Here is a 27,104-nt window from a genome sequence, read left to right as displayed (position 1 = left end):
GAAAATCACTTTTTCCCCACAATGAATATCTGGCAAAAAATAGTCAATTTTGATGCAAGCCCTTCTGAAACCAATCGGCAAATTACTCAAAACGCTTAACTCGCCGAGAAAATCACTTTTGTTCCACAATGAATGCCTGGCAAAAAATAGTTAATTTTGAAGCAAGCCGTTCTGAAACCAATCGGCAAATTACTCAAAATGCTTAACTCGCCGGGAAAATCACTTTTTTCCACAATGAATGTCTGGCAAAAAAATAGTAACTTTTGATGCAAGCCGCTCTGAAACCAATCGGCAAATTACTCAAAATGCTTAACTCGCCGGGAAAATCACTTTTTTCCCACAATGAATGTCGGGCAAAAAATAGTCAATTTTGATGCAAGCCCTTCTGAAACCAATCGGCAAATTACTCAAAACGCTTAACTCGCCGAGAAAATCACTTTTGTTCCACAATAAATGCCTGGCAAAAAATAGTTAATTTTGAAGCAAGCCGTTCTGAAACCAATCGGCAAATTACTCAAAATGCTTAACTCGCCGGGAAAATCACTTTTTTCCACAATGAATGTCTGGCAAAAAATAGTAAATTTTGATGCAAGCCGTTCTGAAACCAATCGGCAAATTACTCAAAATGCTTAACTCGCCGAGAAAATCACTTTTGTTCCACAATGAGTGTCTGGCAAAAAAGTTAATTTTGAAGCAAGCCGTTCTGAATCCAATCGGCAAATTACTCAAAATGCTTAACTCGCCGGGAAAATGACGTTTTTCCACAATGAATGTCTGGCAAAAAATAGTTAATTTTGTTGCAAGCCGTTCTGAAATCCATCGGCAAATAACTCAAAATGCTTAACTCGCCGAGAAAATCACTTTATTTCCACAATGATTGTCTGGCAAAAAATAGTTAATTGTGATGCAAGCCGTTCTGAAACCAATCGGCAAATAACTCAAAATGCTTAACTCGCCGAGAAAATCACTTTTATCACACAATGAATGTCTGGCAGAAAATAGTCAATTTTGATGCAAGCCCTTCTGAAACCAATCGGCAAATTACTCAAAACGCTTAACTCGCCGAGAAAATCACTTTTGTTCCACAATGAATGCCTGGCAAAAAATAGTTAATTTTGAAGCAAGCCGTTCTGAAACCAATCGGCAAATTACTCAAAATGCTTAACTCGCCATGAAAATCACTTTTTTCCAAATGAATGTCTGGCAAAAAATAGTAAATTTTGATGCAAGCCGTTCTGAAACCAATCGGCAAATTACTCAAAATGCTTAACTCGCCGGGAAAATGACTTTTTTCCACAATGAATGTCTGGCAAAAAATAGGTAATTTTGAAGCAAGCCGTTCTGAAACCAATCGGGAAATTACTCAAAATGCTGAACTCGCCGGGAAAATCACTTTTTTCCAAATGAATGTCTGGCAAAAAATAGTTAATTTTGATGCAAGCCGTTTCCAAACCAATCGGCAAATTACTCAAAATGCTTAACTCGCCGGGAAAATGACTTTTTTCCACAATGAATGTCTTTCAAAAAATATTTAATTTTGATGCAAGCCGTTCTGAAATCCATCGGCAAATAACTCAAAATGCTTAACGCACCGAGAAAATCACTTTTTCCCACACTGAATGTCTGGCAAAAAATAGTAAATTTCAAAGCAAGCCGTTCTGAAACCAATCGGCAAATTGCTCAAAATGCTTAACGCGCGAGAAAATCACTTTTTTCCACAATGAATGTCTGGCAAAAAAATAGTAAATTTCAATGCAAGCCATTCTGAAACTAATCGGCAAATTACGCAAACGCTTAACTCGCCGAGAAAATCACTTTTGTTCCACAATGAATGTTGGCAAAAAAATAGTTAATTTTGAAGCAAGCCGTTCTGAAACCAATCGGGAAATTACTCAAAATGCTTAACGCACCGAGAAAATCTATTTTTCCCAGAATGAATGTCTGGCAAAAAATAGTTAATTTTGATGCAAGCCATTCTGAAACCAATCGGCAAATTACTCAAAACGCTTAACTCGCCGTGAAAATCACTTTTGTTCCACAATGACTGTCTGGCAAAAAAGTTAATTTTGAAGCAAGCCGTTCTGAAACCAATCGGCAAATTACTCAAAATGCTTAACTCGCCGGGAAAATGACTTTTTCTCCACAATGAATGTCTGGCAAAAAATAGTTAATTTTGTTGCAAGCCGTTCTGAAATCCATCGACAAATAACTCAAAATGCTTAACGCACCGAGAAAATCACTTTTTCCCACAATGAATGTCTGGCAAAAAATAGTAAATTTCAAAGCAAGCCGTTCTGAAACCAATCGGCAAATTGCTCAAAATGCTTAACGCGCGAGAAAATCACTTTTTTCCACAATGAATGTCTGGCAAAAAAATAGTAAATTTCAATGCAAGCCATTCTGAAACTAATCGGCAAATTACGCAAACGCTTAACTCGCCGAGAAAATCACTTTTGTTCCACAATGAATGTTGGCAAAAAAATAGTTAATTTTGAAGCAAGCCGTTCTGAAACCAATCGGGAAATTACTCAAAATGCTTAACGCACCGAGAAAATCTATTTTTCCCAGAATGAATGTCTGGCAAAAAATAGTTAATTTTGAAGCAAGCCATTCTGAAACCAATCGGCAAATTACTCAAAATGCTGAACGCGCCGAGAAAATCACTTTTTCTCCAATCTGAATGTCCGACAAAAAACAGTTAATTTTGATGTAAGCCGTTCTGAAACCAATCGGCAAATAACTCAAAACGCTTAACTCGCCGAGAAAATCACTTTTGTTCCACAATGAATGTCTGGCAAAAAAAACTTAATTTTGATGCAAGCCGTCTGAAACCAATCGGCAAATTACTCAAAATGCTTAACTCGCCGAGAAAATCACCTTTTTCCCACAATGAATGACTGGCAAAAAATAGTAAATTTCAATGCAAGCCATTCTGAAACCAATCGGCAAATTACTGAAAACGCTTAACTCGCCGAGAAAATCACTTTTGTTCCACAATGACTGTCTGGCAAAAAAGTTAATTTTGAAGCAAGCCGTTCTGAAACCAATCGGCAAATTACTCAAAATGCTTAACTCGCCGGGAAAATGACTTTTTCTCCACAATGAATGTCTGGCAAAAAATAGTTAATTTTGTTGCAAGCCGTTCTGAAATCCATCGGCAAATAACTCAAAATGCTTAACTCGCCGAGAAAATCACTTTTATCACACAATGAATGTCTGGCAGAAAATAGTCAATTTTGATGCAAGCCGTTCTGAAACCAATCGGCAAATTACTCAAAATGCTTAACTCGCCGGGAAAATGACTTTTTTCCACAATGAATGTCTGGCAAAAAATAGTTCATTTTGAAGCAAGCCGTTCTGAAACCAATCGGGAAATTACTCAAAATGCTTAACTCGCTGGGAAAATCACTTTTTTCCCACAATGAATGTCTGGCAAAAAATAGTTAATTTTGATGCAAGCCATTCTGAAAACAATCGGCAAATTACTCAAAACGCTTAACTCGCCGTGAAAATCACTTTTGTTCCACAATGAATGTCTGGCAAAAAATAGTTAATTTTGAAGCAAGCCATTCTGAAACCAATCGGCAAATTACTCAAAATGCTGAACGCGCCGAGAAAATCACTTTTTCTCAAATCTGAATGTCCGACAAAAAATACTTAATTTTGATGCAAGCCGTTCTGAAACCAATCGGCAAATAACTCAAAATGCTTAACTCGCCGGGGAAATCACTTTTTTTCCACAATGAATGTCTGGCAAAATATAGTAAATTTCAATGCAAGCCACTCTGAAACCAATCGGCAAATTACTCAAAACGCTTAACTCGCCGAGAAAATCACTTTTGTTCCACAATGAATGTCTGGCAAAAAATACTTAATTTTGATGCAAGCCGTTCTGAAACCAATCGGCAAATTACTCAAAATGCTTAACTCGCAGGGAAAATGACTTTTTTCCACAATGAATGTCTGGCAAAAAATAGTTAATTTTGAAGCAAGCCGTTCTGAAACCAATCGGGAAATTACTCAAAATGCTTAACTCGCTGGGAAAATCACTTTTTTCCCACAATGAATGTCTGGCAAAAAATAGTAAATTTCAATGCAAGCCATTCTGAAACTAATCGGCAAATTACGCAAAACGCTTAACTCGCCGAGAAAATCACTTTAGTTCCAGAATGAATGTTGGCAAAAAAATAGTTAATTTTGAAGCAAGCCGTTCTGAAACCAATCGGGAAATTACTCAAAATGCTTAACGCACCGAGAAAATCAATTTTTCCCACAATGAATGTCTGGCAAAAAATAGTTAATTTTGATGCAAGCCATTCTGAAAACAATCGGCAAATTACTCAAAACGCTTAACTCGCCGTGAAAATCACTTTTGTTCCACAATGAATGTCTGGCAAAAAATAGTTAATTTTGAAGCAAGCCATTCTGAAACCAATCGGCAAATTACTCAAAATGCTGAACGCGCCGAGAAAATCACTTTTTCTCAAATCTGAATGGCCGACAAAAAATACTTAATTTTGATGCAAGCCGTTCTGAAACCAATCGGCAAATAACTCAAAATGCTTAACTCGCCGGGGAAATCACTTTTTTTCCACAATGAATGTCTGGCAAAATATAGTAAATTTCAATGCAAGCCACTCTGAAACCAATCGGCAAATTACTCAAAACGCTTAACTCGCCGAGAAAATCACTTTTGTTCCACAATGATTGTCTGGCAAAATATAGTAAATTTCAATGCAAGCCACTCTGAAACCAATCGGCAAATTACTCAAAACGCTTAACTCGCCGAGAAAATCACTTTTGTTCCACAATGAATGTCTGGCAAAAAATACTTAATTTCAATGCAAGCCATTCTGAAACTAATCGGCAAATTACGCAAAACGCTTAACTCGCCGAGAAAATCACTTTAGTTCCAGAATGAATGTTGGCAAAAAAATAGTTAATTTTGAAGCAAGCCGTTCTGAAACCAATCGGGAAATTACTCAAAATGCTTAACGCACCGAGAAAATCAATTTTTCCCACAATGAATGTCTGGCAAAAAATAGTTAATTTTGATGCAAGCCATTCTGAAAACAATCGGCAAATTACTCAAAACGCTTAACTCGCCGTGAAAATCACTTTTGTTCCACAATGAATGTCTGGCAAAAAATAGTTAATTTTGAAGCAAGCCATTCTGAAACCAATCGGCAAATTACTCAAAATGCTGAACGCGCCGAGAAAATCACTTTTTCTCAAATCTGAATGGCCGACAAAAAATACTTAATTTTGATGCAAGCCGTTCTGAAACCAATCGGCAAATAACTCAAAATGCTTAACTCGCCGGGGAAATCACTTTTTTTCCACAATGAATGTCTGGCAAAATATAGTAAATTTCAATGCAAGCCACTCTGAAACCAATCGGCAAATTACTCAAAACGCTTAACTCGCCGAGAAAATCACTTTTGTTCCACAATGATTGTCTGGCAAAATATAGTAAATTTCAATGCAAGCCACTCTGAAACCAATCGGCAAATTACTCAAAACGCTTAACTCGCCGAGAAAATCACTTTTGTTCCACAATGAATGTCTGGCAAAAAATACTTAATTTCAATGCAAGCCATTCTGAAACTAATCGGCAAATTACGCAAAACGCTTAACTCGCCGAGAAAATCACTTTAGTTCCACAATGAATGTTGGCAAAAAAATAGTTAATTTTGAAGCAAGCCGTTCTGAAACCAATCGGGAAATTACTCAAAATGCTTAACGCACCGAGAAAATCAATTTTTCCCACAATGAATGTCTGGCAAAAAATAGTTAATTTTGATGCAAGCCATTCTGAAAACAATCGGCAAATAACTCAAAATGCTTAACTCGCCGAGAAAATCACTTTTATCACACAATGAATGTCTGGCAGAAAATAGTCAATTTTGATGCAAGCCGTTCTGAAACCAATCGGCAAATTACTCAAAATGCTTAACTCGCCGGGAAAATGACTTTTTTCCACAATGAATGTCTGGCAAAAAATAGTTCATTTTGAAGCAAGCCGTTCTGAAACCAATCGGGAAATTACTCAAAATGCTTAACTCGCTGGGAAAATCACTTTTTTCCCACAATGAATGTCTGGCAAAAAATAGTTAATTTTGATGCAAGCCATTCTGAAAACAATCGGCAAATTACTCAAAACGCTTAACTCGCCGTGAAAATCACTTTTGTTCCACAATGAATGTCTGGCAAAAAATAGTTAATTTTGAAGCAAGCCATTCTGAAACCAATCGGCAAATTACTCAAAATGCTGAACGCGCCGAGAAAATCACTTTTTCTCAAATCTGAATGTCCGACAAAAAATACTTAATTTTGATGCAAGCCGTTCTGAAACCAATCGGCAAATAACTCAAAATGCTTAACTCGCCGGGGAAATCACTTTTTTTCCACAATGAATGTCTGGCAAAATATAGTAAATTTCAATGCAAGCCACTCTGAAACCAATCGGCAAATTACTCAAAACGCTTAACTCGCCGAGAAAATCACTTTTGTTCCACAATGAATGTCTGGCAAAAAATACTTAATTTTGATGCAAGCCGTTCTGAAACCAATCGGCAAATTACTCAAAATGCTTAACTCGCAGGGAAAATGACTTTTTTCCACAATGAATGTCTGGCAAAAAATAGTTAATTTTGAAGCAAGCCGTTCTGAAACCAATCGGGAAATTACTCAAAATGCTTAACTCGCTGGGAAAATCACTTTTTTCCCACAATGAATGTCTGGCAAAAAATAGTAAATTTCAATGCAAGCCATTCTGAAACTAATCGGCAAATTACGCAAAACGCTTAACTCGCCGAGAAAATCACTTTAGTTCCAGAATGAATGTTGGCAAAAAAATAGTTAATTTTGAAGCAAGCCGTTCTGAAACCAATCGGGAAATTACTCAAAATGCTTAACGCACCGAGAAAATCAATTTTTCCCACAATGAATGTCTGGCAAAAAATAGTTAATTTTGATGCAAGCCATTCTGAAAACAATCGGCAAATTACTCAAAACGCTTAACTCGCCGTGAAAATCACTTTTGTTCCACAATGAATGTCTGGCAAAAAATAGTTAATTTTGAAGCAAGCCATTCTGAAACCAATCGGCAAATTACTCAAAATGCTGAACGCGCCGAGAAAATCACTTTTTCTCAAATCTGAATGGCCGACAAAAAATACTTAATTTTGATGCAAGCCGTTCTGAAACCAATCGGCAAATAACTCAAAATGCTTAACTCGCCGGGGAAATCACTTTTTTTCCACAATGAATGTCTGGCAAAATATAGTAAATTTCAATGCAAGCCACTCTGAAACCAATCGGCAAATTACTCAAAACGCTTAACTCGCCGAGAAAATCACTTTTGTTCCACAATGATTGTCTGGCAAAATATAGTAAATTTCAATGCAAGCCACTCTGAAACCAATCGGCAAATTACTCAAAACGCTTAACTCGCCGAGAAAATCACTTTTGTTCCACAATGAATGTCTGGCAAAAAATACTTAATTTCAATGCAAGCCATTCTGAAACTAATCGGCAAATTACGCAAAACGCTTAACTCGCCGAGAAAATCACTTTAGTTCCAGAATGAATGTTGGCAAAAAAATAGTTAATTTTGAAGCAAGCCGTTCTGAAACCAATCGGGAAATTACTCAAAATGCTTAACGCACCGAGAAAATCAATTTTTCCCACATTGAATGTCTGGCAAAAAATAGTTAATTTTGATGCAAGCCATTCTGAAAACAATCGGCAAATTACTCAAAACGCTTAACTCGCCGTGAAAATCACTTTTGTTCCACAATGAATGTCTGGCAAAAAATAGTTAATTTTGAAGCAAGCCATTCTGAAACCAATCGGCAAATTACTCAAAATGCTGAACGCGCCGAGAAAATCACTTTTTCTCAAATCTGAATGGCCGACAAAAAATACTTAATTTTGATGCAAGCCGTTCTGAAACCAATCGGCAAATAACTCAAAATGCTTAACTCGCCGGGGAAATCACTTTTTTTCCACAATGAATGTCTGGCAAAATATAGTAAATTTCAATGCAAGCCACTCTGAAACCAATCGGCAAATTACTCAAAACGCTTAACTCGCCGAGAAAATCACTTTTGTTCCACAATGATTGTCTGGCAAAATATAGTAAATTTCAATGCAAGCCACTCTGAAATCAATCGGCAAATTACTCAAAACGCTTAACTCGCCGAGAAAATCACTTTTGTTCCACAATGAATGTCTGGCAAAAAATACTTAATTTCAATGCAAGCCATTCTGAAACTAATCGGCAAATTACGCAAAACGCTTAACTCGCCGAGAAAATCACTTTAGTTCCACAATGAATGTTGGCAAAAAAATAGTTAATTTTGAAGCAAGCCGTTCTGAAACCAATCGGGAAATTACTCAAAATGCTTAACGCACCGAGAAAATCAATTTTTCCCACAATGAATGTCTGGCAAAAAATAGTTAATTTTGATGCAAGCCATTCTGAAAACAATCGGCAAATTACTCAAAACGCTTAACTCGCCGGGAAAATCACTTTTGTTCCACAATGAATGTCTGGCAAAAAATAGTTAATTTTGAAGCTAGCCATTCTGAAACCAATCGGCAAATTACTCAAAATGCTTAACTCGCAGGGAAAATGACTTTTTTCCACAATGAATGTCTGGCAAAAAATAGTTAATTTTGAAGCAAGCCGTTCTGAAACCAATCGCGAAATTACTCAAAATGCTTAACTCGCTGGGAAAATCACTTTTTTCCCACAATGAATGTCTGGCAAAAAATAGTAAATTTCAATGCAAGCCATTCTGAAACTAATCGGCAAATTACGCAATACGCTTAACTCGCCGAGAAAATCACTTTAGTTCCACAATGAATGTTGGCAAAAAAATAGTTAATTTTGAAGCAAGCCGTTCTGAAACCAATCGGGAAATTACTCCAAATGCTTAACGCACCGAGAAAATCAATTTTTCCCACAATGAATGTCTGGCAAAAAATAGTTAATTTTGATGCAAGCCATTCTGAAAACAATCGGCAAATTACTCAAAACGCTTAACTCGCCGGGAAAATCACTTTTGTTCCACAATGAATGTCTGGCAAAAAATAGTTAATTTTGAAGCTGGCCATTCTGAAACCAATCGGCAAATTACTCAAAATGCTGAACGCGCCGAGAAAATCACTTTTTCTCAAATCTGAATGTCCGACAAAAAATACTTAATTTTGATGCAAGCCGTTCTGAAACCAATCGGCACATAACTCAAAATGCTTAACTCGCCGGGGAAATCACTTTTTTTCCACAATGAATGTCTGGCAAAATATAGTAAATTTCAATGCAAGCCACTCTGAAACCAATCGGCAAATTACTCAAAACGCTTAACTCGCCGAGAAAATCACTTTTGTTCCACAATGAATGTCTGGCAAAAAAATAGTAAATTTTGATGCAAGCCCTTCTGAAACCAATCGGCAAATTACTCAAAACGCTTAACTCGCCGAGAAAATCACTTTTGTTCCACAATGAATGCCTGGCAAAAAATAGTTAATTTTGAAGCAAGCCGTTCTGAAACCAATCGGCAAATTACTCAAAATGCTTAACTCGCCGAGAAAATCACTTTTTCCCACAATGAATGTCTGGCAAAAAATAGTAAATTTCAAAGCAAGCCGTTCTGAAACCAATCGGCAAATTGCTCAAAATGCTTAACGCGCGAGAAAATCACTTTTTTCCACAATGAATGTCTGGCAAAAAAATAGTAAATTTCAATGCAAGCCATTCTGAAACTAATCGGCAAATTACGCAAACGCTTAACTCGCCGAGAAAATCACTTTTGTTCCACAATGAATGTTGGCAAAAAAATAGTTAATTTTGAAGCAAGCCGTTCTGAAACCAATCGGGAAATTACTCAAAATGCTTAACGCACCGAGAAAATCTATTTTTCCCAGAATGAATGTCTGGCAAAAAATAGTTAATTTTGAAGCAAGCCATTCTGAAACCAATCGGCAAATTACTCAAAATGCTGAACGCGCCGAGAAAATCACTTTTTCTCCAATCTGAATGTCCGACAAAAAACAGTTAATTTTGATGTAAGCCGTTCTGAAACCAATCGGCAAATAACTCAAAACGCTTAACTCGCCGAGAAAATCACTTTTGTTCCACAATGAATGTCTGGCAAAAAAAACTTAATTTTGATGCAAGCCGTCTGAAACCAATCGGCAAATTACTCAAAATGCTTAACTCGCCGAGAAAATCACCTTTTTCCCACAATGAATGACTGGCAAAAAATAGTAAATTTCAATGCAAGCCATTCTGAAACCAATCGGCAAATTACTGGAAACGCTTAACTCGCCGAGAAAATCACTTTTGTTCCACAATGACTGTCTGGCAAAAAAGTTAATTTTGAAGCAAGCCGTTCTGAAACCAATCGGCAAATTACTCAAAATGCTTAACTCGCCGGGAAAATGACTTTTTCTCCACAATGAATGTCTGGCAAAAAATAGTTAATTTTGTTGCAAGCCGTTCTGAAATCCATCGGCAAATAACTCAAAATGCTTAACTCGCCGAGAAAATCACTTTTATCACACAATGAATGTCTGGCAGAAAATAGTCAATTTTGATGCAAGCCGTTCTGAAACCAATCGGCAAATTACTCAAAACGCTTAACTCGCCGTGAAAATCACTTTTGTTCCACAATGAATGTCTGGCAAAAAATAGTTAATTTTGAAGCAAGCCATTCTGAAACCAATCGGCAAATTACTCAAAATGCTGAACGCGCCGAGAAAATCACTTTTTCTCAAATCTGAATGTCCGACAAAAAATACTTAATTTTGATGCAAGCCGTTCTGAAACCAATCGGCAAATAACTCAAAATGCTTAACTCGCCGGGGAAATCACTTTTTTTCCACAATGAATGTCTGGCAAAATATAGTAAATTTCAATGCAAGCCACTCTGAAACCAATCGGCAAATTACTCAAAACGCTTAACTCGCCGAGAAAATCACTTTTGTTCCACAATGAATGTCTGGCAAAAAATACTTAATTTTGATGCAAGCCGTTCTGAAACCAATCGGCAAATTACTCAAAATGCTTAACTCGCAGGGAAAATGACTTTTTTCCACAATGAATGTCTGGCAAAAAATAGTTAATTTTGAAGCAAGCCGTTCTGAAACCAATCGGGAAATTACTCAAAATGCTTAACTCGCTGGGAAAATCACTTTTTTCCCACAATGAATGTCTGGCAAAAAATAGTAAATTTCAATGCAAGCCATTCTGAAACTAATCGGCAAATTACGCAAAACGCTTAACTCGCCGAGAAAATCACTTTAGTTCCAGAATGAATGTTGGCAAAAAAATAGTTAATTTTGAAGCAAGCCGTTCTGAAACCAATCGGGAAATTACTCAAAATGCTTAACGCACCGAGAAAATCAATTTTTCCCACAATGAATGTCTGGCAAAAAATAGTTAATTTTGATGCAAGCCATTCTGAAAACAATCGGCAAATTACTCAAAACGCTTAACTCGCCGTGAAAATCACTTTTGTTCCACAATGAATGTCTGGCAAAAAATAGTTAATTTTGAAGCAAGCCATTCTGAAACCAATCGGCAAATTACTCAAAATGCTGAACGCGCCGAGAAAATCACTTTTTCTCAAATCTGAATGGCCGACAAAAAATACTTAATTTTGATGCAAGCCGTTCTGAAACCAATCGGCAAATAACTCAAAATGCTTAACTCGCCGGGGAAATCACTTTTTTTCCACAATGAATGTCTGGCAAAATATAGTAAATTTCAATGCAAGCCACTCTGAAACCAATCGGCAAATTACTCAAAACGCTTAACTCGCCGAGAAAATCACTTTTGTTCCACAATGATTGTCTGGCAAAATATAGTAAATTTCAATGCAAGCCACTCTGAAACCAATCGGCAAATTACTCAAAACGCTTAACTCGCCGAGAAAATCACTTTTGTTCCACAATGAATGTCTGGCAAAAAATACTTAATTTCAATGCAAGCCATTCTGAAACTAATCGGCAAATTACGCAAAACGCTTAACTCGCCGAGAAAATCACTTTAGTTCCAGAATGAATGTTGGCAAAAAAATAGTTAATTTTGAAGCAAGCCGTTCTGAAACCAATCGGGAAATTACTCAAAATGCTTAACGCACCGAGAAAATCAATTTTTCCCACAATGAATGTCTGGCAAAAAATAGTTAATTTTGATGCAAGCCATTCTGAAAACAATCGGCAAATTACTCAAAACGCTTAACTCGCCGTGAAAATCACTTTTGTTCCACAATGAATGTCTGGCAAAAAATAGTTAATTTTGAAGCAAGCCATTCTGAAACCAATCGGCAAATTACTCAAAATGCTGAACGCGCCGAGAAAATCACTTTTTCTCAAATCTGAATGGCCGACAAAAAATACTTAATTTTGATGCAGGCCGTTCTGAAACCAATCGGCAAATAACTCAAAATGCTTAACTCGCCGGGGAAATCACTTTTTTTCCACAATGAATGTCTGGCAAAATATAGTAAATTTCAATGCAAGCCACTCTGAAACCAATCGGCAAATTACTCAAAACGCTTAACTCGCCGAGAAAATCACTTTTGTTCCACAATGATTGTCTGGCAAAATATAGTAAATTTCAATGCAAGCCACTCTGAAACCAATCGGCAAATTACTCAAAACGCTTAACTCGCCGAGAAAATCACTTTTGTTCCACAATGAATGTCTGGCAAAAAATACTTAATTTCAATGCAAGCCATTCTGAAACTAATCGGCAAATTACGCAAAACGCTTAACTCGCCGAGAAAATCACTTTAGTTCCACAATGAATGTTGGCAAAAAAATAGTTAATTTTGAAGCAAGCCGTTCTGAAACCAATCGGGAAATTACTCAAAATGCTTAACGCACCGAGAAAATCAATTTTTCCCACAATGAATGTCTGGCAAAAAATAGTTAATTTTGATGCAAGCCATTCTGAAAACAATCGGCAAATAACTCAAAATGCTTAACTCGCCGAGAAAATCACTTTTATCACACAATGAATGTCTGGCAGAAAATAGTCAATTTTGATGCAAGCCGTTCTGAAACCAATCGGCAAATTACTCAAAATGCTTAACTCGCCGGGAAAATGACTTTTTTCCACAATGAATGTCTGGCAAAAAATAGTTCATTTTGAAGCAAGCCGTTCTGAAACCAATCGGGAAATTACTCAAAATGCTTAACTCGCTGGGAAAATCACTTTTTTCCCACAATGAATGTCTGGCAAAAAATAGTTAATTTTGATGCAAGCCATTCTGAAAACAATCGGCAAATTACTCAAAACGCTTAACTCGCCGTGAAAATCACTTTTGTTCCACAATGAATGTCTGGCAAAAAATAGTTAATTTTGAAGCAAGCCATTCTGAAACCAATCGGCAAATTACTCAAAATGCTGAACGCGCCGAGAAAATCACTTTTTCTCAAATCTGAATGTCCGACAAAAAATACTTAATTTTGATGCAAGCCGTTCTGAAACCAATCGGCAAATAACTCAAAATGCTTAACTCGCCGGGGAAATCACTTTTTTTCCACAATGAATGTCTGGCAAAATATAGTAAATTTCAATGCAAGCCACTCTGAAACCAATCGGCAAATTACTCAAAACGCTTAACTCGCCGAGAAAATCACTTTTGTTCCACAATGAATGTCTGGCAAAAAATACTTAATTTTGATGCAAGCCGTTCTGAAACCAATCGGCAAATTACTCAAAATGCTTAACTCGCAGGGAAAATGACTTTTTTCCACAATGAATGTCTGGCAAAAAATAGTTAATTTTGAAGCAAGCCGTTCTGAAACCAATCGGGAAATTACTCAAAATGCTTAACTCGCTGGGAAAATCACTTTTTTCCCACAATGAATGTCTGGCAAAAAATAGTAAATTTCAATGCAAGCCATTCTGAAACTAATCGGCAAATTACGCAAAACGCTTAACTCGCCGAGAAAATCACTTTAGTTCCAGAATGAATGTTGGCAAAAAAATAGTTAATTTTGAAGCAAGCCGTTCTGAAACCAATCGGGAAATTACTCAAAATGCTTAACGCACCGAGAAAATCAATTTTTCCCACAATGAATGTCTGGCAAAAAATAGTTAATTTTGATGCAAGCCATTCTGAAAACAATCGGCAAATTACTCAAAACGCTTAACTCGCCGTGAAAATCACTTTTGTTCCACAATGAATGTCTGGCAAAAAATAGTTAATTTTGAAGCAAGCCATTCTGAAACCAATCGGCAAATTACTCAAAATGCTGAACGCGCCGAGAAAATCACTTTTTCTCAAATCTGAATGGCCGACAAAAAATACTTAATTTTGATGCAAGCCGTTCTGAAACCAATCGGCAAATAACTCAAAATGCTTAACTCGCCGGGGAAATAACTTTTTTTCCACAATGAATGTCTGGCAAAATATAGTAAATTTCAATGCAAGCCACTCTGAAACCAATCGGCAAATTACTCAAAACGCTTAACTCGCCGAGATAATCACTTTTGTTCCACAATGATTGTCTGGCAAAATATAGTAAATTTCAATGCAAGCCACTCTGAAACCAATCGGCAAATTACTCAAAACGCTTAACTCGCCGAGAAAATCACTTTTGTTCCACAATGAATGTCTGGCAAAAAATACTTAATTTCAATGCAAGCCATTCTGAAACTAATCGGCAAATTACGCAAAACGCTTAACTCGCCGAGAAAATCACTTTAGTTCCAGAATGAATGTTGGCAAAAAAATAGTTAATTTTGAAGCAAGCCGTTCTGAAACCAATCGGGAAATTACTCAAAATGCTTAACGCACCGAGAAAATCAATTTTTCCCACAATGAATGTCTGGCAAAAAATAGTTAATTTTGATGCAAGCCATTCTGAAAACAATCGGCAAATTACTCAAAACGCTTAACTCGCCGTGAAAATCACTTTTGTTCCACAATGAATGTCTGGCAAAAAATAGTTAATTTTGAAGCAAGCCATTCTGAAACCAATCGGCAAATTACTCAAAATGCTGAACGCGCCGAGAAAATCACTTTTTCTCAAATCTGAATGGCCGACAAAAAATACTTAATTTTGATGCAAGCCGTTCTGAAACCAATCGGCAAATAACTCAAAATGCTTAACTCGCCGGGGAAATCACTTTTTTTCCACAATGAATGTCTGGCAAAATATAGTAAATTTCAATGCAAGCCACTCTGAAACCAATCGGCAAATTACTCAAAACGCTTAACTCGCCGAGAAAATCACTTTTGTTCCACAATGATTGTCTGGCAAAATATAGTAAATTTCAATGCAAGCCACTCTGAAATCAATCGGCAAATTACTCAAAACGCTTAACTCGCCGAGAAAATCACTTTTGTTCCACAATGAATGTCTGGCAAAAAATACTTAATTTCAATGCAAGCCATTCTGAAACTAATCGGCAAATTACGCAAAACGCTTAACTCGCCGAGAAAATCACTTTTGTTCCACAATGAATGTCTGGCAAAAAATACTTAATTTCAATGCAAGCCATTCTGAAACTAATCGGCAAATTACGCAAAACGCTTAACTCGCCGAGAAAATCACTTTAGTTCCAGAATGAATGTTGGCAAAAAAATAGTTAATTTTGAAGCAAGCCGTTCTGAAACCAATCGGGAAATTACTCAAAATGCTTAACGCACCGAGAAAATCAATTTTTCCCACAATGAATGTCTGGCAAAAAATAGTTAATTTTGATGCAAGCCATTCTGAAAACAATCGGCAAATAACTCAAAATGCTTAACTCGCCGAGAAAATCACTTTTATCACACAATGAATGTCTGGCAGAAAATAGTCAATTTTGATGCAAGCCGTTCTGAAACCAATCGGCAAATTACTCAAAATGCTTAACTCGCCGGGAAAATGACTTTTTTCCACAATGAATGTCTGGCAAAAAATAGTTCATTTTGAAGCAAGCCGTTCTGAAACCAATCGGGAAATTACTCAAAATGCTTAACTCGCTGGGAAAATCACTTTTTTCCCACAATGAATGTCTGGCAAAAAATAGTTAATTTTGATGCAAGCCATTCTGAAAACAATCGGCAAATTACTCAAAACGCTTAACTCGCCGTGAAAATCACTTTTGTTCCACAATGAATGTCTGGCAAAAAATAGTTAATTTTGAAGCAAGCCATTCTGAAACCAATCGGCAAATTACTCAAAATGCTGAACGCGCCGAGAAAATCACTTTTTCTCAAATCTGAATGTCCGACAAAAAATACTTAATTTTGATGCAAGCCGTTCTGAAACCAATCGGCAAATAACTCAAAATGCTTAACTCGCCGGGGAAATCACTTTTTTTCCACAATGAATGTCTGGCAACATATAGTAAATTTCAATGCAAGCCACTCTGAAACCAATCGGCAAATTACTCAAAACGCTTAACTCGCCGAGAAAATCACTTTTGTTCCACAATGAATGTCTGGCAAAAAATACTTAATTTTGAAGCAAGCCATTCTGAAACCAATCGGCAAATTACTCAAAATGCTGAACGCGCCGAGAAAATCACTTTTTCTCAAATCTGAATGGCCGACAAAAAATACTTAATTTTGATGCAAGCCGTTCTGAAACCAATCGGCAAATAACTCAAAATGCTTAACTCGCCGGGGAAATCACTTTTTTTCCACAATGAATGTCTGGCAAAATATAGTAAATTTCAATGCAAGCCACTCTGAAACCAATCGGCAAATTACTCAAAACGCTTAACTCGCCGAGAAAATCACTTTTGTTCCACAATGATTGTCTGGCAAAATATAGTAAATTTCAATGCAAGCCACTCTGAAACCAATCGGCAAATTACTCAAAACGCTTAACTCGCCGAGAAAATCACTTTTGTTCCACAATGAATGTCTGGCAAAAAATACTTAATTTCAATGCAAGCCATTCTGAAACTAATCGGCAAATTACGCAAAACGCTTAACTCGCCGAGAAAATCACTTTAGTTCCACAATGAATGTTGGCAAAAAAATAGTTAATTTTGAAGCAAGCCGTTCTGAAACCAATCGGGAAATTACTCAAAATGCTTAACGCACCGAGAAAATCAATTTTTCCCACAATGAATGTCTGGCAAAAAATAGTTAATTTTGATGCAAGCCATTCTGAAAACAATCGGCAAATAACTCAAAATGCTTAACTCGCCGAGAAAATCACTTTTATCACACAATGAATGTCTGGCAGAAAATAGTCAATTTTGATGCAAGCCGTTCTGAAACCAATCGGCAAATTACTCAAAATGCTTAACTCGCCGGGAAAATGACTTTTTTCCACAATGAATGTCTGGCAAAAAATAGTTCATTTTGAAGCAAGCCGTTCTGAAACCAATCGGGAAATTACTCAAAATGCTTAACTCGCTGGGAAAATCACTTTTTTCCCACAATGAATGTCTGGCAAAAAATAGTTAATTTTGATGCAAGCCATTCTGAAAACAATCGGCAAATTACTCAAAACGCTTAACTCGCCGTGAAAATCACTTTTGTTCCACAATGAATGTCTGGCAAAAAATAGTTAATTTTGAAGCAAGCCATTCTGAAACCAATCGGCAAATTACTCAAAATGCTGAACGCGCCGAGAAAATCACTTTTTCTCAAATCTGAATGTCCGACAAAAAATACTTAATTTTGATGCAAGCCGTTCTGAAACCAATCGGCAAATAACTCAAAATGCTTAACTCGCCGGGGAAATCACTTTTTTTCCACAATGAATGTCTGGCAAAATATAGTAAATTTCAATGCAAGCCACTCTGAAACCAATCGGCAAATTACTCAAAACGCTTAACTCGCCGAGAAAATCACTTTTGTTCCACAATGAATGTCTGGCAAAAAATACTTAATTTTGATGCAAGCCGTTCTGAAACCAATCGGCAAATTACTCAAAATGCTTAACTCGCAGGGAAAATGACTTTTTTCCACAATGAATGTCTGGCAAAAAATAGTTAATTTTGAAGCAAGCCGTTCTGAAACCAATCGGGAAATTACTCAAAATGCTTAACTCGCTGGGAAAATCACTTTTTTCCCACAATGAATGTCTGGCAAAAAATAGAAAATTTCAATGCAAGCCATTCTGAAACTAATCGGCAAATTACGCAAAACGCTTAACTCGCCGAGAAAATCACTTTAGTTCCAGAATGAATGTTGGCAAAAAAATAGTTAATTTTGAAGCAAGCCGTTCTGAAACCAATCGGGAAATTACTCAAAATGCTTAACGCACCGAGAAAATCAATTTTTCCCACAATGAATGTCTGGCAAAAAATAGTTAATTTTGATGCAAGCCATTCTGAAAACAATCGGCAAATTACTCAAAACGCTTAACTCGCCGTGAAAATCACTTTTGTTCCACAATGAATGTCTGGCAAAAAATAGTTAATTTTGAAGCAAGCCATTCTGAAACCAATCGGCAAATTACTCAAAATGCTGAACGCGCCGAGAAAATCACTTTTTCTCAAATCTGAATGGCCGACAAAAAATACTTAATTTTGATGCAAGCCGTTCTGAAACCAATCGGCAAATAACTCAAAATGCTTAACTCGCCGGGGAAATCACTTTTTTTCCACAATGAATGTCTGGCAAAATATAGTAAATTTCAATGCAAGCCACTCTGAAACCAATCGGCAAATTACTCAAAACGCTTAACTCGCCGAGAAAATCACTTTTGTTCCACAATGATTGTCTGGCAAAATATAGTAAATTTCAATGCAAGCCACTCTGAAACCAATCGGCAAATTACTCAAAACGCTTAACTCGCCGAGAAAATCACTTTTGTTCCACAATGAATGTCTGGCAAAAAATACTTAATTTCAATGCAAGCCATTCTGAAACTAATCGGCAAATTACGCAAAACGCTTAACTCGCCGAGAAAATCACTTCAGTTCCAGAATGAATGTTGGCAAAAAAATAGTTAATTTTGAAGCAAGCCGTTCTGAAACCAATCGGGAAATTACTCAAAATGCTTAACGCACCGAGAAAATCAATTTTTCCCACAATGAATGTCTGGCAAAAAATAGTTAATTTTGATGCAAGCCATTCTGAAAACAATCGGCAAATTACTCAAAACGCTTCACTCGCCGTGAAAATCACTTTTGTTCCACAATGAATGTCTGGCAAAAAATAGTTAATTTTGAAGCAAGCCATTCTGAAACCAATCGGCAAATTACTCAAAATGCTGAACGCGCCGAGAAAATCACTTTTTCTCAAATCTGAATGGCCGACAAAAAATACTTAATTTTGATGCAAGCCGTTCTGAAACCAATCGGCAAATAACTCAAAATGCTTAACTCGCCGGGGAAATCACTTTTTTTCCACAATGAATGTCTGGCAAAATATAGTAAATTTCAATGCAAGCCACTCTGAAACCAATCGGCAAATTACTCAAAACGCTTAACTCGCCGAGAAAATCACTTTTGTTCCACAATGATTGTCTGGCAAAATATAGTAAATTTCAATGCAAGCCACTCTGAAATCAATCGGCAAATTACTCAAAACGCTTAACTCGCCGAGAAAATCACTTTTGTTCCACAATGAATGTCTGGCAAAAAATACTTAATTTCAATGCAAGCCATTCTGAAACTAATCGGCAAATTACGCAAAACGCTTAACTCGCCGAGAAAATCACTTTAGTTCCACAATGAATGTTGGCAAAAAAATAGTTAATTTTGAAGCAAGCCGTTCTGAAACCAATCGGGAAATTACTCAAAATGCTTAACGCACCGAGAAAATCAATTTTTCCCACAATGAATGTCTGGCAAAAAATAGTTAATTTTGATGCAAGCCATTCTGAAAACAATCGGCAAATTACTCAAAACGCTTAACTCGCCGGGAAAATCACTTTTGTTCCACAATGAATGTCTGGCAAAAAATAGTTAATTTTGAAGCTAGCCATTCTGAAACCAATCGGCAAATTACTCAAAATGCTTAACTCGCAGGGAAAATGACTTTTTTCCACAATGAATGTCTGGCAAAAAATAGTTAATTTTGAAGCAAGCCGTTCTGAAACCAATCGCGAAATTACTCAAAATGCTTAACTCGCTGGGAAAATCACTTTTTTCCCACAATGAATGTCTGGCAAAAAATAGTAAATTTCAATGCAAGCCATTCTGAAACTAATCGGCAAATTACGCAATACGCTTAACTCGCCGAGAAAATCACTTTAGTTCCACAATGAATGTTGGCAAAAAAATAGTTAATTTTGAAGCAAGCCGTTCTGAAACCAATCGGGAAATTACTCCAAATGCTTAACGCACCGAGAAAATCAATTTTTCCCACAATGAATGTCTGGCAAAAAATAGTTAATTTTGATGCAAGCCATTCTGAAAACAATCGGCAAATTACTCAAAACGCTTAACTCGCCGGGAAAATCACTTTTGTTCCACAATGAATGTCTGGCAAAAAATAGTTAATTTTGAAGCTGGCCATTCTGAAACCAATCGGCAAATTACTCAAAATGCTGAACGCGCCGAGAAAATCACTTTTTCTCAAATCTGAATGTCCGACAAAAAATACTTAATTTTGATGCAAGCCGTTCTGAAACCAATCGGCACATAACTCAAAATGCTTAACTCGCCGGGGAAATCACTTTTTTTCCACAATGAATGTCTGGCAAAATATAGTAAATTTCAATGCAAGCCACTCTGAAACCAATCGGCAAATTACTCAAAACGCTTAACTCGCCGAGAAAATCACTTTTGTTCCACAATGATTGTCTGGCAAAATATAGTAAATTTCAATGCAAGCAACTCTGAAACCAATCGGCAAATTACTCAAAACGCTTAACTCGCCGAGAAAATCACTTTTGTTCCACAATGAATGTCTGGCAAAAAATACTTAATTTCAATGCAAGCCATTCTGAAACTAATCGGCAAATTACGCAAAACGCTTAACTCGCCGAGAAAATCACTTTAGTTCCAGAATGAATGTTGGCAAAAAAATAGTTAATTTTGAAGCAAGCCGTTCTGAAACCAATCGGGAAATTACTCAAAATGCTTAACGCACCGAGAAAATCAATTTTTCCCACAATGAATGTCTGGCAAAAAATAGTTAATTTTGATGCAAGCCATTCTGAAAACAATCGGCAAATTACTCAAAACGCTTAACTCGCCGTGAAAATCACTTTTGTTCCACAATGAATGTCTGGCAAAAAATAGTTAATTTTGAAGCAAGCCATTCTGAAACCAATCGGCAAATTACTCAAAATGCTGAACGCGCCGAGAAAATCACTTTTTCTCAAATCTGAATGGCCGACAAAAAATACTTAATTTTGATGCAAGCCGTTCTGAAACCAATCGGCAAATAACTCAAAATGCTTAACTCGCCGGGGAAATCACTTTTTTTCCACAATGAATGTCTGGCAAAATATAGTAAATTTCAATGCAAGCCACTCTGAAACCAATCGGCAAATTACTCAAAACGCTTAACTCGCCGAGAAAATCACTTTTGTTCCACAATGATTGTCTGGCAAAATATAGTAAATTTCAATGCAAGCCACTCTGAAATCAATCGGCAAATTACTCAAAACGCTTAACTCGCCGAGAAAATCACTTTTGTTCCACAATGAATGTCTGGCAAAAAATACTTAATTTCAATGCAAGCCATTCTGAAACTAATCGGCAAATTACGCAAAACGCTTAACTCGCCGAGAAAATCACTTTTGTTCCACAATGAATGTCTGGCAAAAAATACTTAATTTCAATGCAAGCCATTCTGAAACTAATCGGCAAATTACGCAAAACGCTTAACTCGCCGAGAAAATCACTTTAGTTCCAGAATGAATGTTGGCAAAAAAATAGTTAATTTTGAAGCAAGCCGTTCTGAAACCAATCGGGAAATTACTCAAAATGCTTAACGCACCGAGAAAATCAATTTTTCCCACAATGAATGTCTGGCAAAAAATAGTTAATTTTGATGCAAGCCATTCTGAAAACAATCGGCAAATAACTCAAAATGCTTAACTCGCCGAGAAAATCACTTTTATCACACAATGAATGTCTGGCAGAAAATAGTCAATTTTGATGCAAGCCGTTCTGAAACCAATCGGCAAATTACTCAAAATGCTTAACTCGCCGGGAAAATGACTTTTTTCCACAATGAATGTCTGGCAAAAAATAGTTCATTTTGAAGCAAGCCGTTCTGAAACCAATCGGGAAATTACTCAAAATGCTTAACTCGCTGGGAAAATCACTTTTTTCCCACAATGAATGTCTGGCAAAAAATAGTTAATTTTGATGCAAGCCATTCTGAAAACAATCGGCAAATTACTCAAAACGCTTAACTCGCCGTGAAAATCACTTTTGTTCCACAATGAATGTCTGGCAAAAAATAGTTAATTTTGAAGCAAGCCATTCTGAAACCAATCGGCAAATTACTCAAAATGCTGAACGCGCCGAGAAAATCACTTTTTCTCAAATCTGAATGTCCGACAAAAAATACTTAATTTTGATGCAAGCCGTTCTGAAACCAATCGGCAAATAACTCAAAATGCTTAACTCGCCGGGGAAATCACTTTTTTTCCACAATGAATGTCTGGCAACATATAGTAAATTTCAATGCAAGCCACTCTGAAACCAATCGGCAAATTACTCAAAACGCTTAACTCGCCGAGAAAATCACTTTTGTTCCACAATGAATGTCTGGCAAAAAATACTTAATTTTGAAGCAAGCCATTCTGAAACCAATCGGCAAATTACTCAAAATGCTGAACGCGCCGAGAAAATCACTTTTTCTCAAATCTGAATGGCCGACAAAAAATACTTAATTTTGATGCAAGCCGTTCTGAAACCAATCGGCAAATAACTCAAAATGCTTAACTCGCCGGGGAAATCACTTTTTTTCCACAATGAATGTCTGGCAAAATATAGTAAATTTCAATGCAAGCCACTCTGAAACCAATCGGCAAATTACTCAAAACGCTTAACTCGCCGAGAAAATCACTTTTGTTCCACAATGAATGTCTGGCAAAAAATACTTAATTTCAATGCAAGCCATTCTGAAACTAATCGGCAAATTACGCAAAACGCTTAACTCGCCGAGAAAATCACTTTAGTTCCACAATGAATGTTGGCAAAAAAATAGTTAATTTTGAAGCAAGCCGTTCTGAAACCAATCGGGAAATTACTCAAAATGCTTAACGCACCGAGAAAATCAATTTTTCCCACAATGAATGTCTGGCAAAAAATAGTTAATTTTGATGCAAGCCATTCTGAAAACAATCGGCAAATAACTCAAAATGCTTAACTCGCCGAGAAAATCACTTTTATCACACAATGAATGTCTGGCAGAAAATAGTCAATTTTGATGCAAGCCGTTCTGAAACCAATCGGCAAATTACTCAAAATGCTTAACTCGCCGGGAAAATGACTTTTTTCCACAATGAATGTCTGGCAAAAAATAGTTCATTTTGAAGCAAGCCGTTCTGAAACCAATCGGGAAATTACTCAAAATGCTTAACTCGCTGGGAAAATCACTTTTTTCCCACAATGAATGTCTGGCAAAAAATAGTTAATTTTGATGCAAGCCATTCTGAAAACAATCGGCAAATTACTCAAAACGCTTAACTCGCCGTGAAAATCACTTTTGTTCCACAATGAATGTCTGGCAAAAAATAGTTAATTTTGAAGCAAGCCATTCTGAAACCAATCGGCAAATTACTCAAAATGCTGAACGCGCCGAGAAAATCACTTTTTCTCAAATCTGAATGTCCGACAAAAAATACTTAATTTTGATGCAAGCCGTTCTGAAACCAATCGGCAAATAACTCAAAATGCTTAACTCGCCGGGGAAATCACTTTTTTTCCACAATGAATGTCTGGCAAAATATAGTAAATTTCAATGCAAGCCACTCTGAAACCAATCGGCAAATTACTCAAAACGCTTAACTCGCCGAGAAAATCACTTTTGTTCCACAATGAATGTCTGGCAAAAAATACTTAATTTTGATGCAAGCCGTTCTGAAACCAATCGGCAAATTACTCAAAATGCTTAACTCGCAGGGAAAATGACTTTTTTCCACAATGAATGTCTGGCAAAAAATAGTTAATTTTGAAGCAAGCCGTTCTGAAACCAATCGGGAAATTACTCAAAATGCTTAACTCGCTGGGAAAATCACTTTTTTCCCACAATGAATGTCTGGCAAAAAATAGTAAATTTCAATGCAAGCCATTCTGAAACTAATCGGCAAATTACGCAAAACGCTTAACTCGCCGAGAAAATCACTTTAGTTCCAGAATGAATGTTGGCAAAAAAATAGTTAATTTTGAAGCAAGCCGTTCTGAAACCAATCGGGAAATTACTCAAAATGCTTAACGCACCGAGAAAATCAATTTTTCCCACAATGAATGTCTGGCAAAAAATAGTTAATTTTGATGCAAGCCATTCTGAAAACAATCGGCAAATTACTCAAAACGCTTAACTCGCCGTGAAAATCACTTTTGTTCCACAATGAATGTCTGGCAAAAAATAGTTAATTTTGAAGCAAGCCATTCTGAAACCAATCGGCAAATTACTCAAAATGCTGAACGCGCCGAGAAAATCACTTTTTCTCAAATCTGAATGGCCGACAAAAAATACTTAATTTTGATGCAAGCCGTTCTGAAACCAATCGGCAAATAACTCAAAATGCTTAACTCGCCGGGGAAATCACTTTTTTTCCACAATGAATGTCTGGCAAAATATAGTAAATTTCAATGCAAGCCACTCTGAAACCAATCGGCAAATTACTCAAAACGCTTAACTCGCCGAGAAACTCACTTTTGTTCCACAATGATTGTCTGGCAAAATATAGTAAATTTCAATGCAAGCCACTCTGAAACCAATCGGCAAATTACTCAAAACGCTTAACTCGCCGAGAAAATCACTTTTGTTCCACAATGAATGTCTGGCAAAAAATACTTAATTTCAATGCAAGCCATTCTGAAACTAATCGGCAAATTACGCAAAACGCTTAACTCGCCGAGAAAATCACTTCAGTTCCAGAATGAATGTTGGCAAAAAAATAGTTAATTTTGAAGCAAGCCGTTCTGAAACCAATCGGGAAATTACTCAAAATGCTTAACGCACCGAGAAAATCAATTTTTCCCACAATGAATGTCTGGCAAAAAATAGTTAATTTTGATGCAAGCCATTCTGAAAACAATCGGCAAATTACTCAAAACGCTTAACTCGCCGTGAAAATCACTTTTGTTCCACAATGAATGTCTGGCAAAAAATAGTTAATTTTGAAGCAAGCCATTCTGAAACCAATCGGCAAATTACTCAAAATGCTGAACGCGCCGAGAAAATCACTTTTTCTCAAATCTGAATGGCCGACAAAAAATACTTAATTTTGATGCAAGCCGTTCTGAAACCAATCGGCAAATAACTCAAAATGCTTAACTCGCCGGGGAAATCACTTTTTTTCCACAATGAATGTCTGGCAAAATATAGTAAATTTCAATGCAAGCCACTCTGAAACCAATCGGCAAATTACTCAAAACGCTTAACTCGCCGAGAAAATCACTTTTGTTCCACAATGATTGTCTGGCAAAATATAGTAAATTTCAATGCAAGCCACTCTGAAATCAATCGGCAAATTACTCAAAACGCTTAACTCGCCGAGAAAATCACTTTTGTTCCACAATGAATGTCTGGCAAAAAATACTTAATTTCAATGCAAGCCATTCTGAAACTAATCGGCAAATTACGCAAAACGCTTAACTCGCCGAGAAAATCACTTTAGTTCCACAATGAATGTTGGCAAAAAAATAGTTAATTTTGAAGCAAGCCGTTCTGAAACCAATCGGGAAATTACTCAAAATGCTTAACGCACCGAGAAAATCAATTTTTCCCACAATGAATGTCTGGCAAAAAATAGTTAATTTTGATGCAAGCCATTCTGAAAACAATCGGCAAATTACTCAAAACGCTTAACTCGCCGGGAAAATCACTTTTGTTCCACAATGAATGTCTGGCAAAAAATAGTTAATTTTGAAGCTAGCCATTCTGAAACCAATCGGCAAATTACTCAAAATGCTTAACTCGCAGGGAAAATGACTTTTTTCCACAATGAATGTCTGGCAAAAAATAGTTAATTTTGAAGCAAGCCGTTCTGAAACCAATCGCGAAATTACTCAAAATGCTTAACTCGCTGGGAAAATCACTTTTTTCCCACAATGAATGTCTGGCAAAAAATAGTAAATTTCAATGCAAGCCATTCTGAAACTAATCGGCAAATTACGCAATACGCTTAACTCGCCGAGAAAATCACTTTAGTTCCACAATGAATGTTGGCAAAAAAATAGTTAATTTTGAAGCAAGCCGTTCTGAAACCAATCGGGAAATTACTCCAAATGCTTAACGCACCGAGAAAATCAATTTTTCCCACAATGAATGTCTGGCAAAAAATAGTTAATTTTGATGCAAGCCATTCTGAAAACAATCGGCAAATTACTCAAAACGCTTAACTCGCCGGGAAAATCACTTTTGTTCCACAATGAATGTCTGGCAAAAAATAGTTAATTTTGAAGCTGGCCATTCTGAAACCAATCGGCAAATTACTCAAAATGCTGAACGCGCCGAGAAAATCACTTTTTCTCAAATCTGAATGTCCGACAAAAAATACTTAATTTTGATGCAAGCCGTTCTGAAACCAATCGGCACATAACTCAAAATGCTTAACTCGCCGGGGAAATCACTTTTTTTCCACAATGAATGTCTGGCAAAATATAGTAAATTTCAATGCAAGCCACTCTGAAACCAATCGGCAAATTACTCAAAACGCTTAACTCGCCGAGAAAATCACTTTTGTTCCACAATGAATGTCTGGCAAAAAAATAGTAAATTTTGATGCAAGCCCTTCTGAAACCAATCGGGAAATTACTCAAAATGCTTAACTCGCTGGGAAAAACACTTTTTTCCCAGAATGAATGTCTGGCAAAAAATAGTTAATTTTGATGCAAGCCATTCTGAAACCAATCGGCAAATTACTCAAAACGCTTAACTCGCCGTGAAAATCACTTTTGTTCCACAATGAATGTCTGGCAAAAAATAGTTAATTTTGAAGCAAGCCATTCTGAAACCAATCGGCAAATTACTCAAAATGCTGAACGC

This window comes from Scyliorhinus torazame, unplaced genomic scaffold, assembly GCF_047496885.1.
Source record: "Scyliorhinus torazame isolate Kashiwa2021f unplaced genomic scaffold, sScyTor2.1 scaffold_51, whole genome shotgun sequence".
NCBI classification, from domain to species: Eukaryota; Metazoa; Chordata; class Chondrichthyes; order Carcharhiniformes; family Scyliorhinidae; genus Scyliorhinus; species Scyliorhinus torazame.
The sequence above is the reverse complement of the archived record's forward strand: the minus strand, read 5'-3'. Positions refer to the sequence as shown.